The 12,560-nt window shown below is 44.6% G+C and overlaps 1 protein-coding gene across 3 annotated transcripts in view; it reads left to right on the forward strand.

Moving 5' to 3' along the window:
• The window catches only part of CDK5RAP1 (CDK5 regulatory subunit associated protein 1), a 741,070-nt gene that overhangs the window by 41,664 nt on the left and 686,846 nt on the right, over positions 1 to 12,560 (forward strand). The gene's annotated exons all lie outside the window — the stretch shown is intronic.

Consider the following 12,560-nt stretch of genomic DNA (forward strand, 5'->3'; position numbering starts at 1 on the left):
GGGGAGGAGTGGAAAGTGCGAAGCAGAGGAGAAACAGATAAATAAAAATACATAAATAATAAAGGCAACAAACAGTGGTAATTCAGCCAGTTATTTGCAAGTGCTAGGTTTAAGGCAGCAGACAGGGTAGTCTGATAAGTGCAGGAAGAGAAAGCGGGGGCTGTATGGGTACAGATACCGACCCCAGCGCAAGGGGTGGCCTGGAGGCAGTGCGGGAGGGTGGCACTGTGATCAGGTACCTGGGCCCGAAGGACAGAGGGTGACCAGGTGCATGGTGCCAAGAGAGAACAGATCAGCAGGGGAGAGGAGGAGCAAAGACAGAAGAAAAGAGGAAGGTCTTGAGGTGCTTCCGGAACCGGAGATGGTTCTCCTCAAGTTTTAGAGTGGCAGGGAGGCTGTTCCAGAGGGAGGCCCCAGCCGAAGACAGAGATGTACCCCCAGCTCGTTTCTTTGAAAAACGACTGACCCTGAGGGAGTTTGAGGTAGTGGAGCGAAGAGCTTGAGAGGGGAGGTATTTGCGCAGGGAAAACTGAAGGTATTTTGGACCCAGGCCCCAGAAAGCCTTGTGGACACTGCAGAGGGTTTTGAATTTAATCCTTGCATCCACTGGGAGCCAGTGGAGAGATTTCAGAGCTGGAGAGATACGATCCCAGGGCTTGAGGCCAAGGACAAGTCTCGCAGTCCTGTTCTGGATTAGTTGCAGAGGGCGGGGAGTAGAGGCAGGTAGATTTAGAAAGAGGCTGTTACAATAGTCCAAGATAGAGAGAACCAGAGCTTGGGATACCATGAGCTTCTGGGGGAAGGAGAGGAAAGGCAGAGTACCTCTGAGGAGGTGCAGTCAGAAATTTGACTTTTTAGAGACCTCAGAGATGTGGGCGGAGAAGGAAAGGGTGGAGTCAAAGATGACCCAGAGGTTCTTAGCCTCGCAGATGGGGGTAGGAGGACAAGGCGGGGGTAGGAGGACAAGGAATACTAAATGGCAAAAAAGAAGACCGGGCCATTTTGGTAAAATGAGCACCCATAGGTGGTTTTACCGGGGCTGTGCAAACAGCCCGCGGTAAAGGTGGAATGAATTAATTAAAAGGTTCACTGCCACCAGCCATTATTGGTAAGTTTGTCCTTGTAACATAAATGTTACATTTAAAATGAGAAAGGGGATACTCAGTATCTCCCCAGCACTCCTCATAAGGTAGGGGTGCTGGTCTCATCTAATAAAATGTTAAAGGGACCCAAAGATCATTTTTACCCTTGGGAACTGTAGTTCTTACAAGGTTAGCCAGAGAAAGTTAAAAGGGAAGCCCCTAGGGTAACCCAGCAACAACAATAGGCACTTATTGTCAAAATGTTGTCAAAGAGGATACCTTTTAAAAGACACTATGGAGAGTCTTAAAAATGACACCCATAAAACGAGTAAAAGATTCTGTGAGTGTGGAAAAAGGTTCCCTTTCACAGAGGTATAAGGAAAAATAATCCATCAGTAAAGGCAAAATGTTCTGGGGTTGACCCAGGTCAGGAAGATTTATCCATGCTATGAACAGTTTACCTAACAGGCTCATTTGTTGATATTTTTCAGTTGGGTCAACGTGGTGGGATGCATTTGATTAGATAACCTCCTTTGTTACCTAGTGTACATAGATCACAGGAAAGCATAGTCCCCTTCCTCCAAAATACTGTATGAAATGTTTGAGACACCCTGGAATGCTGTCCAGGTCCTCCCACAAGTCAGGGTTAGAATTTAGAATACTACACACACATTTGAGGTGCTGCTCTGATCTTGCACTTCACCCACAATAAAGGTCACTTCCCTCCCTAGGGCAGAGTTCTGTAAGCCCGGCAGGTGTCCCAGCCTCCTTTCAAATGCCAATCTCAGACTTGTCCAAGATGGAGCTATAAGAGGCACACCTGTCCACCTGTGTATCTCCACAGTGATCAATCTCAAACCACATATGCAAGATCCATACGTATGTCTGAGTAAGCTCTATGAGTCAGAGTTGTTGGAGAGCAGCAGGGTCACTTGGGTCACTTTCCATGAACTGGGGCTCTAGACACACTTGCCCAGAGCAGAAACCTGTAGTCCTGGTCATGTTACCTCCTACGACTCTGCAGTACAAATCAGAGGCTGGTACTGGCTCTAGCCATACACCGTCCTCAATGACCACCTAGCCATACCCAACCCTAAAACCTATGGTGACTTCTGCACCCATGCGTCCCTGGCCACCTTTCGTACAGCATTCTGTGACTCCTCTGTACCACATCCCGTCACTGGACATCTTCAGGTCTGTGGGCTGTGTGTGTGGTCCATCTTCAGGGCCCACCTTCTGACAACACTCTGATTATCCACTCTGCAGACATCCAACCCCAAGCCTCTGGTCATCAAATCTGAGTCTGGATCTCTTCTAGTTGGGTTCCCAGCTGGATGGTTGCTGCCTTCTTCATTCCTGGGACCTGTAAGTAATACTACCTACAGCATAACCGCAAGTGAACTATAGCATTTTGTCCATGCAGGGGACAATCTTTTTCCAACCTTGCAAAACTGCCTACTGACTTTTAACTTGCCTGAAAACCTGTACTTTTGTTCCTCTCGGGGTCTTAGCGTTAATACATCTCTGTGTATTTGTAATGCTTACCACTGCAATTCACTAATTTAAGGCGCTGTAAAGTAGTTATATGTGCACCAACTTGCATCATCTTTTTCCTGTTGGTTTTAGATGTCTGTTAGGTCTTTCCTAGATTCTTTACTGCCTCGAAGATATAGTTCAAAGCATAGGTATCGGCCTTCTGCTAAAGTTTCTCTCTCAATAACAGTCTCTTATTGGAGAGGGCCTGACGTAACAAACAAACACCAAACTTACTTTCTTATCAGGATTTTCACATTCACAAGTTCTCGGGCCCACAGTTCACCATGGGTCTCCCTCCTTCAGGCTCGGACCCCCTTTAACACAATTTTCACAATTGGTCTCCCTCGATCGGGCTCAGACCACGGATCTCCCTCGTTCGGACCGGACCCCTTTAGCCCAACGTTCACAATTGTTCTCCCTCGTTTAGACTCAGACCATTTAATCTCACTTTGTAAGCTTTTCTGTTTTTATCAAAAATCGAAGACTTTCGATTGTGCAATGGATTTTGCTTAAACCGTCGGAGGACCACTTCGATTCACTTAATTTCACATTCTCCTCTTTTACTTTCGCTTCTGTCACCTCTTGACTGGATACCTCACAGAGACCTTCGATTGAGCACACGGACGGTGCCAGACCACTCTGTCACTGGTATTGTATCTCATTCTGTTAAAGTTCAAACATCCATCAGCAGTTGAGCATTCCTCGAGTCTTTCATCATACGCGTTACCAATCTTCGTTCTTGCCCTCTTTTCTTTATATGATCTATGTGATCACTGCAACCACACACAATTGCAACGGCCGAAAATGACATTTATTTTCATTAAACCCCCTTTACACCACATTTTGGCCGTCACAATTGTGAGGGCGACATTTTGGGCAATTTCCCTCTTTATACAATGCTTCCGCTTGCAACCTTGACTTAACCCATACCGGACTTGCATTGGTCTCTCCAACTCACCGGCTGTGTTGATCTCTCTGGCGCTGCTTTGATCCTGGAGCCAAGGATGGTACCACAATGGCCTCTGCTCTGCTCCGACTCGGTCAGCCATGCAAGAGGGCCACGGCTATCTCCGACACACAATGGAGGATTCTTCAGTCTGATTTCCTGGCATTATGCTTTTTAATCTGAAGGATTCTGGAAAGGAAAGTTTCTCGCCGGAAAGGTCAAAGGGTATCTCCTTCCTTGCGCACCCTTTTTGGTTTGCTGTCTTTCTTCCCTCGTTCAACTGCTATCTGGTAAATGTTGTTCCTTCGTGTGCTTTGCCTCGCTCAGAGTGTGCTCTTGTGCTCCGCCTTTTATCCGTGTGGGGAAGCTTAATCGCAGTCAGGTGTGAGTGGTTACCAGTAATTGCCTGACCATAGTTTTGGGACATATCGGGTACAATGCTCGGGTGTGAGTCTGTTTTCTCCCTGAGCGGGCTGTCCATGTGAAAGGGAGGGGTTGGGGGGGGGGGGGATAAAGTTCCCAAATATCCTACCGAGGAGGATGTGGTAAAGGTGTTACAGGGAGGCGGATACCACATCTCGCCATCAGGTGTCCCACTCCAACTCCCTGAAGACACCTCACCCAGGCGATCCTCCTGCACTGGTCCACCCACAGGGTCTGGATCCAAAGGTGATGGCCATGCCCTGGCCAGCTGAGAGGGATAGAGACCCCGGGGACTAGCGGGTGAGACACCATCTGGTTTCTCACAACATGCACATAGCACACCATTACGTACTCGCCAATATCTAGTGGCGGACACATTTTGAGGCCGGATGAGTCTATTTTGAAAATACTTCAGAATAAAGAGATTTTGTGACAATGACTTAATAATAAAGAGAATATTTTTCAGTGGATTGCTGTGTGAAGTTGCCTTTGAGTGAATAATTCTTCCAAAAGAACATGAGTAATTTGTTCGCTCCGCTGTACCTTCTACCAGATCTCCCCTGCTAATAGCGAAACCAGACTGTTCTGTTAAATTAGCTTTGTAACCATCCTCCTCTTGGGAACCAAGCAATAAAGCATTCAAGTTATAGCTCCTGGAGGGCAGCAGGTTCACTTGGGGCACTTTGTGGACACAAGTAGCCCCTTAAGGGGCTTCTCATTCCTTTGCCTGGACATGGGGAGATGCTTCCTGAAAAGCCTATTGGAAAACAAATCGCCACTAGATGGCCCACCTGTCGCCATGCTCATCTGTTAGTTATCTATAGGAAATAATGGTACAACCAGGAATGGTACAACCAGATGGCCAAGCTTCTCTGGAAACATTGAGGCTTATTTAATTATTATCTACAGGTGACCTAGAAGGAGGTTGGATTAATTAGCTCATACCTTCCCCTTCATCTCGAGAGGGAAACGATAAAATATAGTTGTGTTCTTCTATCTGGGGTTTATCACAGTGTGAATAGTGTCTGTCTGCCCTCCACTTGGGATTCACTGTTCTCACATCACAAGCTTGAGCCTCACCCACTGCACACATGAGCCGCTGTGGAGCCTAAAGTACACATCAGAGCTGGGGCAGTGGACTAAGCGTGGCACTCTGTGTGGGTTTCCCATGCTGTCAGTGTGTTTGGAAACATCTCGTGGCTTGAGGAACCTCCCCATTACCACTATGCAAGGGAAGGATTGTGAAATGCTCAGCACGGCAAACAAACAAGGAACAATGGGGCAGTGAGATGAAAGAGTCCTGAGTCCAGCCGGATTTTCTTTTCACCAGGGCTTCGTAAGCACTCAATGTGGGATAACAAATGGCTTGTTTAAGTAGAGCTGAATGGTGGAGGAAGATTATAATACCTTATCAGAAACAAGATAAATCGCAAATTTATTGCAGTAACTCTAGACAGGCATTATAGACAACAACAAATTCCAAGAGGTCTCTGTATCCCACTGATACCCACATTATGCAAAGAAAACAAAGATTTTGTTAATAAATGGGAACACATTCTTAACAAATGTTTGCTCGATTTAATTCTCCTCACCATTCAAGAATTTTCCAAATGTGTATATAGCCTTAACAACGAAATTAATGAGATACAGGCTGAATTGAGCACTTCATTATCACATGAAGAACTACAATCTATTATCACAGATATCAATTCCAGACTCTACTCTTATGGCACAGAAAAACAGAGGAAAGTCATAACATTTAAGAGATACACTTATGTGTATTTGACTACGTCTACACCTGGATGGACAAATTCAATTTAACCAACACCAAAACACCTCTTAGCAGCAGCTCTTCTTTGGGCAGGAATATTTGGCGCAAAATGCTGCAATTAATGCGGATAGACTCCCTCTACTCACCTGATGTGCCGATATCGATGGACATGTGCAGGAACAGGAATGATCTTGCAGTGGCACGACGCTGGGAGGGCTGAGGAGTCGCTACCTGGGGCGATATGTTTGAAAATGGTTATTTCAGAGAGATGGGTGTGCTAGTTGACAAATGGGACTGCCTCGTGGGCAGTTCCTGCACTACATGAGAATAGCGGGGGTGGCTAAAAGTATATAGTCTGGGTTGCCGGAGGCACCTGAGGCAACTGCACTGCTGGTCTTATTGTATACTTTGGAGGATGGTTGCTAGCCGGTGTGTAGGATATATGGTGCTTAAATGGATTGACCCGACCCCAGAGGCTCAGACCTGAAAGCACGGTGGGAAAAAGATCTCAGAATGGGGATTAGGGAGAAGGAGTGGGAACGTATCCTTAAGTTTCCGAGGGAGGTGTCCAGGAACGCTCGCTTTAAATTGGTTCAGATAAATGTGCTCTATCGTACTTATGACACCCAGCAAAGTAGCTAAATTTAATAAGAATAAACAATCAACCTGTCCTTGGTGTCAGGGGGAGGGGGCTGGAGATGCGTAAAGGTGGAGAGCCTATGGGCCTGAGTTGAACAAGCACGTAGGAGAGCTGGGGTCACGAGATACTCCTGGAGTCCAATGGAGTGCCTACTAGGTGTATACCCGAGAAATGGTAAACATAAACATATTAAGTTTATGGACCTGGTGTGGATCCTTGTTTTGCAATGTCTTGGAAAACTGTAGGGAGACCGCAGTACTTGCGTTGGTACAGGGATTTTGAGACCTGGACTGAGGCAGAGTCCAGGGAATGGGCTGGGTCGACCCATCACCTAGATGAGGCCACTAGCGGAGCTTATGAGTCATGGAAGCAAATAGTGTGGGATATGTTTCACCCCTCGGACGACAAGTCACTGTGAACACCCTAATTTAGATTGCACTGTGGCATGATTGGTAGCAGACGCAGCCCCCCCTCACCCTTTCTCAAGATTTAACATCCTCGGACCGTGGACCCTAACTACTGAGCCCCAACTGAATTAGACTAGGATAGTGCTGGTTGGCACCCTGGTCCCGACCCACAAAGTAACGATATGACTGTTTGTTTATGGTTGGCGGATTGCACCAATCAATATATGGTACACCTGTAACTAATGCACAAGCTGTATGGTAACTATGTTAGCTTGCAAATGCCAATAAGCAAATGTAAAAATAGATTAGCAGCAGCCTTTTCGAATCTTGGTAGTTCTGATAGCAAAGGTACCACTGACCCTACTTTGACTGTTGGGAATATTTTTTGCGCCAAATAAATATCGAAAAAGAGCTTGAAGAGACATAGGATGAAACCTCAGGACACGACCATGACTCCAGACCAAGAAAAGCTAGTGGTTAATATATCAGACAGAAGACTCACTGTTAGAGAGACAGAAACCATCCAAAAGGGTTTCAGTTTTGTTCCTACTCATAGTTCCAGTTTTTTTTAACACCAAGATTGACTTATTTTGCTTTTCGCAGAAACTTAAATTACGTTACTTCTTTGCTGATTGCGATCAATCTGAGCACAATACCAAGACACCCACCGAGGAGGAAAAATCTTTTCTGGAATTTAAGAGCAAGATTCAATTTGTACCCCCCTTTTCAGTTGCCAGTATTGACATTTTGTAAAAGCTTTGACTAAATGATTTTAAGAAAGTCTCTTTTAAACCTCCCAAACATAGCTATCTACATCACAATGATCTCGCGATTATCCACTCATTATACAGTGACAACATTATTACCATAAGACCAGCAGACAAGGGGTAGCCCTCGTCATCCTTAACACCACTGATTACAGCAATGAATGTATGCGACAACTTGGTGATAATTCTGTTTACATGCAGATTGACCATGATCCTACGTGTGAGATTCTCACTACCCTTAAGGCGATCTTGGATTTTGCTGAGACTCAAAAATGGATTAGTGATAAGGCAAAAATATTTTTGTACACAACACATCCAGACATCCCGTCTTTTTACTTACTTCCTAAAATCCCTAAGGGATTGTCTAACCCTTCTGGCAGACCCATCGTCGCTGCTACCAACGGCATATTACAAACTTTAGGAGTTTACGTAGATTATTTATAGTTAAAAAATGAGTACTTGTATCAAGGACACTACACATTTTCTAAACACCTTGACAAATATCCTGTTCAATCATGGATATTTTCTGTTCACCATTGATGTATCCATCCTATACACTAGTTTACCCCATGATGTAGGGCATGAGGCAGAGTGGACATTACCTAAAGGGTAACACATTGGAGCTAACAAAGAGTTAATTATGACATTGCTTGAATGTATCTCCCAAAATACCTATTTTAGATATGAGAACACATTTTACCTACAAACTAGTGTCACTTCTATGGGAGCTACTATGACCCCTTCATATGCTTACCTATTCATGCATATATTTGAAACAGAACATGCTTTGCATCATCCTATATGGCATAAGTACTTGATTGATTGGGGGGGATATATTGATGATATTTTCGGTGTCTGGAGTGGTTCAGAGACTACACTGATTGAATTAGTTGACTATCTCAAATTCATCCATCAGAGAATACAATTTACAATGGAGATTGGTTCGCCTAGTATTCACTTTCTTGATGTTCGGGTTACACCACTCACTAATGAGTTTCAGACTAACTTTTATAGAAAACCCACTGATAGGAACAACCTTCTGCATAGACTCATTCCATCTCTCTAATCTTATTAAAAATCTTCCCTATGGACAACTACTCTGTGTTAAACGCACAGTCAGTGAATGCAAAAGGGAACTGGAATCCATGACGTTTAGGTTTTTTCAACTGAGATACAATGAGGGTGAAGTCATACCTCAAAACTAAAAAGTGTCCTGCATTCCAAGAGTGTCCAACCTGACTAAGCTTCCACCAGGGCAAGCCCAGACTTGACATTTATCTCCACTACACAGTCACAAGATCAATGTTATTACGGCTGACACTAGATTAAATCTACCCCTGTTTACTTTTAGGCATAGTTAGAATTTACACAAAGGCGTCCAAGAAACATACAAAGAACAAGAAAAGTTGGACAGGCACGTATCCCGGTTTACATTGTTCCAACTGTAACAACGTCATTAAAGGTGACATTGTACACCACCCTAGAACTTGTTAGAAGATCAAATTAAGAGATTTTGACACATGCAATACTGTTTGTGTAATCTATGCAATGAAATGTGCCTATTGTATTTACTATGTGGGACATACCAAGATAGCAGCAAAGTCCTGTTGGAATGAACACCACTCAAAAATAACCGGTAACATCCAATCCGCTGTTACCAGACACTTCTTGGAACAAAGACACCAGTTTACATTGAACCGCTCTTAGATACTTGAAGTCGTTGGTGCACGCTCGTTCTTTTCCTGTCCTGAGCGAGTGGTGCTCTGGTCTCATCTCCACTCTTTTTGGATTTTGTGCTTTGGTCCTGGAACCCCTCCCTTTTTGGAACCTCCTACCCCCAGGCTGGGGTAAGGGCTATTGAGTCTGCATAGAGTAAAAGAGAGGTGAAGTATTTTATACAGTGCTTCTTTCCCCGGTAAATAGGAATGCAATTTGAACAACAAAACAACATCACATAACACATTGACATTTATTTCTCTTACATGAACATTTTTACACATATTACATTTCTTCTTTTTTCCTGATTTGTATACATTCTTTGAGTATACATTCCTTTACTCCCTGTAATCGTGCGATATTCTCCATCCAGGTGTCCATCCTTTCCTGTCATTCTTCAGATGATTCCCCGGCTCTATCCTCACTGGGCTCTTCAATCAGTCGTAAAGTCTGTCTGGGGTGACATCTCTTCAACTGATTGATATGGACCCATTTCTCTTCCGTATGTTCTCCTTTAGGGATGCAGATCTTATAGGCGACAGCTGAGATTTTATCGACAATTTCAAAGGCACTGCGTCAAGGGGGGAACAACTTCCGCTCCTTGGTCTGGTTCCTTTTGAAATTGTACAGGTAGACCCGGTCTCCTACTTCATACTCTTTCTTGGTAGTTTTTAAGTCGTAGTGGGCTTTCCTTCCTTCTGCCCACTTTTTCTAAATTGCGCTGAGCATAAGCAAAATCATGCTGAAGACGTTTCCTTAAATTCTCAATGTATTCATGGATAGTGGATGCTTTGATCACCGTCTGCTCTTGGTTTCTCGAGAGCAGATGCTGAGGTAGCACCATTTTTCGTCTAGTCATGAGCTCAAATGGAGACATTTTGGTTGCAGAAGACAGCCTGGACCTAATGGCCATTAGGACAAGCGGTAATTGGATGTCCCAAATTGTTCCAGCGTCCACCATTAACTTCTTCAAGATGCCCACAATCATTTTTTTGTACCTTACAATGCCCCCGCTCAGAGCTGGGTGGTAGGCAATGTGGAGTTTTCTCTTTACCCCTAGAATTTCCCACATCTTGGTCAACACCTCACTGGTAAAATGACTTCCTTGGTCCGACTCAAACCTTTGGAGAAGGCCAAAATGAGAGAAGATGTGATTGATCATTAGTGCGGCAGCTGTCTCTGCCTTACAATTAGGCTGGGAAACCTTCTACCCACTTGGTAAACGAGCATGGCATGGTCAACATGTATTTGTTTCCTCTAGAGGAGCGAATCACTAGCCTAATGAAATCGACTTGCAAATCCGACCAAGGCAGTGTCATTGCCCTTTTCTGTATGGGAGCTCTGTGTGTGAGAGAACTTGGCTGAAACTGAGCACACACACACAAGACACCCCTTTAAGTAGGTGTCAAGGTCCTGGCCCATGTCTGGCCAATATGCGACCTTGCGCAAGATTTCTAATGTTGTATGAAACCCTCTGTTACCGGCAGTGGCTGCGTCATAGTCCTGACTTAACATCAGGCTTCGGAATGAGGTAGGTACTACCCACTGGTCACATCCAGATATGGATCTCCGTATGTGGTGTTGGGCTTGCATTGATGCATACAATGCAAGCCATAGAATGTTAGCTTGGCTGGAACCCTATGTTCCCCCAGGGTTCTAGGAGTGATGGTTAGGACACACAGGATGGGAGATTATCATAGGAATATGTATTTACCATTGCTCTTCCACTACTTCTTACTATAGCCCTGTAACATAATAAAGCTCATACCTTTACATACCTGCTGGCGTCCAGAGTCCTTCCTGCTTACCTTTCTGGATCGTATACACTACAAGTTAGCAACAAGAATTACTTTGAAGCGAGCACATGGATGCCAAAATGAAGAAAGGTGAAGTGAGAGGACTTCCCATGTTGAAATAAGGAGCTGTACTATGGATGTTGCCATATGGTGAAGTTGAAGTCCCATTTGGTATTTACAGGGAAAAGAAAACTGACCGGAGAGACTATATGAACAGGTGATGAAGAAGGAACATTGATTGTACGGTGATCCAGGGTGAAAGAAGTCCCTGGAGTACATACTGCACAGGTCCATTAATTGACAAATCAAGCGCTGTTGCTCTATGTAGGAAAGCAGCCTAATGGGACATGAAGTGCAACAGGAAGCTTTCCTCTCCTCAACAGAAGTTGTTTCCTCTTCAATGTACTGTGCTTTAAAAAACATGAGAGCAGAAGAAATCTAGGCCAATATTGTGTTCCCTGGTGGCCATGGGGCAGCGCGCACCGAAGAGCCTGTGCGTTCCAGCTATGCCGTTGGTCCGGAACGCATACAAAAGGGCAGGTGTCATTGTGGGCCTTCTCCGAACGTTGAGGGAGAAATATAGACCGTATATGCGAGGCCCAACGTGATGACAGACACAGAAGAATTTTACTTTGTTTCTCTAATATGGAATGCTTATGAATGCACCGGCCGCGTCCCGCAATGGAGAGGAGGTGTTTGTGTTTCTTGCATCATCCTGCTGCATCGACTACAGTGTCGCTCTACATTCAGCTCACTCAGAGGATTACGGAGCGTTCTGTGAAGGCATTACAAATACTGCCAATACATTAGTAACGGTGCTTCTACAACTACGTTGAAGAAAAAATTAATCTGCAGCATTGCTTAAAAGGAGACGTTTAAAACAATGCGTGATGCAGTGTTACCTAATTTATTCCGAATATATGTTTCATTTTCAAGTAAGAACCTGTTTTCGGCTGACCAAGGGTAGCACCATTTGATTTGCATCTGTCTACTTGAGAGGATGTACTGTAACTAATGGTGCGCAGGTCAATGGCACACTTCATTTACCAAGGATGTACTTTAAAGTTAAAGCCAATGCCAGCCACTAGTTAGTTTTCCCTGTGATTGTCAACATGGTAGGAGCACCCATCCACATAAACTGTCGGTATCCACTGACACGAGTCTTCCTCATAGACTTTGTGTGGGGAAGTAAGGTACGCCTCCATATTTCATTGGTCCTTAGACTTTTGCCCTCAAGACAGTTATCTTGAGTACAGTCATGCAAGTCAGCAAATCCTTGCGCTAGAGGACTCTTCTTCTTTTTGCCATAAATGACCTCCACAGGAAAGCCTTGCATGGACAGAATCCAGGATGTAATTCTGGAATTACTCACATTCCCTGTTGCAAGGGGTGGTGAGGAGTCTCAACAATGATGTGTCCCCCCTGGATGAATGGGTGGTAATTCTTCAACACCCACACTGGTGCCAGGAGTGCCTC

Source organism: Ambystoma mexicanum, chromosome 3p (assembly GCF_040938575.1).
Source record: "Ambystoma mexicanum isolate Mex_15411 chromosome 3p, UKY_AmexF1_1, whole genome shotgun sequence".
Lineage (NCBI taxonomy): Eukaryota > Metazoa > Chordata > Amphibia > Caudata > Ambystomatidae > Ambystoma > Ambystoma mexicanum.